The following is a 3,891-nucleotide window of genomic DNA, read 5'->3' as shown; positions in this document are numbered from 1 at the left end:
TATGTTCTCTTTTCCTTTGTCATGATATTTTCAAATGATTTCAAAGTATCAGAAGGTGTTGAAATACTGTAATTTGTAAACAGTTTTTATATTCTGAGCTGAAATTTCCTGATTTTACATATCTGAAATTGATAAATGTATAATAGTTGACTCTATAGATATAGGAAAAACCCTGAGATCTAAAGGTTCTCAGGTAGATGTCATAGTCTCTGACTGCATACATCTATAATTGAAGAATAATAATAATAATAATCAACTCAAGCTGAGATGTTCATCACTATTATCAGAGACAATTATAAGAAGAAACAATCAAAAAACTCATAATTATAAAACATGAAATTATCACATAGTTTAATATCTGTGATCACAGTATATCAGAGAAGTGTAGTTTTTATAAGAAAGTAAAGAATAAACTTGTATAAGAATATATTTAGTTGTTTTATAAGTATTATCAATAATCATTATCAAATTCTGATTATATAAGTAATCACTGAATAAACTGAATGAGACTAAATTTAATCTTCAGTCTCAGTCTCATTCTGATTTTGAAAGAATGATTATCTTTCATAGTTTATTCTGAGAAATTACTCTTAATTCACTGTTCTTGAATTAAATCTGGTCATTTTTCATATCATTTCTCTCAGAAATGATTGATTTTCAGATTTTTTTGAGACTTAGTTCTGATGAGACTCACATCAAGAAATGTAAAAGATCAGATCAAATCTGATCAAATGTGAAATTCATGATCTCAGCGGCCAGTCTATTATATATACTAGAATAGAGACATTTCTTCTACTTAGTCTGAACTCAATTGAATTTAGTTATACAGACTCTTTTCTCAGTTGAATAGAATTGTATTCTTCTAATTCATTTTTGAGAAGTAGCATTTCTTCTTCACAGTTAAAAATTTCAACTGAAATATTATGAAGAATGAATTTATCTCACTTTTCATCTCTCTCAGATAGAATTGTTGTGTTTAATAAAGATTCTATTACTGATTTTCAGAGATTCTTATTCTGAATAAGAAATTCTGCACTAAATTCAGACATTGTAGTTAGAATAATGGAATTTTCAAAGAAAGATGACTCAATTGAAGCTGTAACTGATTTTTAAACTTCAATATCAGTCATTAACTGAGAAAAGAACTGCTGATTAATTTTATTTCTAATTCTGAAAATGAGATTTGAGTTTAGCTTGTTTCTCTGTATGATCTTCTGATTTGAGACTTTGAGAATAAGCTTTCTATTTCTGAAGATTTGAAAGTTTTTCTCTTTTTACATTTTTTTCTCTTCTTTTCTATGAATAGAAGCAGGAGTAATATTCTTCACAGTTTTCTCAGAATTTTGAGCAGATTTTGAGACAGCAGGTTTGAAGATAGCAGATTCTACTACTTGAGTATAAGTTTTCTTCTGATTCAAAGAAGAAGAAGAAGAAGTAGAGAAAGAAGAAGAAAAGAATAAAGAGTCAGTGATTATACTAGGAATTTTCAATGTTTTTTGAACTGTGATTGAAATTTCAAGTTTGAACTTGATCATCTTCTATAGTTGTCTAGTCTGAGTATGAAGAATTAACAGAACTTCTTTATTTATCTCACTCAGACACTGTTTTTCAAGAATTTTGCTTGCTTTTTCAAGTTTCTGTATTTCAAGAACTTGTTATTTCTCTATTTCTTCTTTCTTTCTTCAGAAAGCATCTTTTTCTACATCAACTAAGTGTATTTTTGAACTTATTTTTCTCACTTAATGAAAAGTTGATTAGACTGTTTTAATTGAGAGATTTATTAAACTCTTTTAAATTGAAAAGTTAATCAGACTGTTTCAATTGAGAGATTTATAAGTCTATTTTCAATTGAAAAGTTAATCAGACTATTTTAAAAGAAGAATAAAAGACTTTTATATATAAAACATCTAATTTTTTTCACACTAGTTCAGTAACTAGATTAGATTTTTAAGAAGAATCTAATAAATTAAAATTGATTTTTAAGATAAATTAATAAAATCTTTATAATCTTTTTCTTGAAATACTGTGAGAAAAAGTATGATATTAATTGATAATAAATCAGATAATATAACAGTTTTTAAGAGAAAAACTTATAAAAAATGAGTTAATTTTTTACAGAGAAATTGATTAAAACTATTTAATTTTATTCTAAATTATTTAATTCTTCTCACATAATAACTGTGCAACTCAAATCAGTTAATAAAGAGTATAAAAAAGAATTAAGTTTTAATAAAAACTCTTCAGTCACTGAAAAAGTAATTCTTAGTTAAAAGAATGTAAAATTATAATAGAAAATAACTCTATTTTTAATTCTTTGTAAGAATATTGTATAAAACTCAGAGAAAAATATCTTACTTTTTCAAGAGAAGTAAAAAACTAATTTTAAGATCTTTTTTTTATATTAACTACTGCAGAAGAATGAGATAGAAACTGCTAAGATATATACTACTATATAGTCTTCAGCAAGACTTTCTCTCTTCAGAGTCTTAATATTATAGAGAATATAAGTCTGTCTCTATATAATAATATAAATATTATCAGCAGAATGTAGAGAAACTGATTATTTATATCTTAAAATAAAAGACTTTGTTAATAATTATATTAATATAGAGTTAATTCTTAAATTTAATAGAACTCTAGTATTACTGTTCTCAATTTCTTATAGAATCTATTGAATATTAAGATATTAAAACTAGATTTAATATATCTCACTATGCAGAGATCAAAGACTCAGTCAGATCTTGAAATATACTGATTTTATAGTTATTAATATACTGTTAACTTGTTCTATTGACTCCTTGTCTGCTGATTATATATTAAATACTGTTATCAAGGTATCTTTTTATATTATTCTGCCGGAAATGAGCCAGATTGAGAGGGGTGATATAAGGGTGAGATGTCTTGATACATCAAAGACAGACAGGGTTTTCGCGGAGATTTTACTTCAGATATGTTTATTGATTATATGCTTGATATTATTACTGAGATGTCTTTTTGTATTTTTCTGCTGAGAATAAGCCAGATTGAGAGGGGCGGTATGAGAATGAGACTTGATATTAATGTTTTGAAACATCAAACATAGACAGGGTTTTCACAGAGATTTCTTCTCAGATATCTTCACAATTGCAGATTGAGAATCTTTCAAAATCAAGAAGATTGATGCATATGACTAGGTCTCTTCACCTTATAATTTATATAGCAATTTGGCCTGGGGTTGTGGTGTGATAGAGGTGAATGAGGGATAATCCCACACAGAAGTTTTGAACAATGTCTGGTTCATGTTTGACTGAATAACTTCACCACCACACGGGGTATGCTGTCAGCGATGGGGTCAAAATGCTCATATAATCGAGGGCTTTTCAATGAATCTATTGGTGTGTTCTTATTCAAAAAATTGAGTGAGTTCATGGTAGAGTGGTTGATCAAAAAAAGAAGATGTTCAGTGACTCAGTTCAGCAGCTTTTATCTTGTAATTCTGTCTCATATATTAGACTGTCTCTCTTCACTCACTCAGATTACTATAGTGAACAGCATATTAAAACTAATCTTATCTGATCTCTAAGCATTTTTAGAAGTTAAGATGACTTAATCTTATATATCTGTAAATGTTTCAGATGCTTTATTCTCTGTTATCTTCACAATTGAACTGATATAAATAGTTAAATTCAACTCTGAATTTCTTTTTCTTCTGTAATCTAACTTATATATAAGTCTGCTGCTCTGAGATCAGTCTTTACTATATTATATTCACTGTCTGTAGTATGATATCATACAGCTGACTACAGTCTCATTACTTATTAAAGTGTGATATTTATCTGATTTTTTCATTACTTCTCATTGTTTTCTCATAATTATGAAATGATTGAAATAAGCGAGATTATCTGATTTGAA

This window comes from Blastomyces gilchristii (assembly GCF_000003855.2).
Source record: "Blastomyces gilchristii SLH14081 genomic scaffold supercont1.28, whole genome shotgun sequence".
Lineage (NCBI taxonomy): Eukaryota > Fungi > Ascomycota > Eurotiomycetes > Onygenales > Ajellomycetaceae > Blastomyces > Blastomyces gilchristii.
This window is presented reverse-complemented; position numbering follows the sequence as displayed.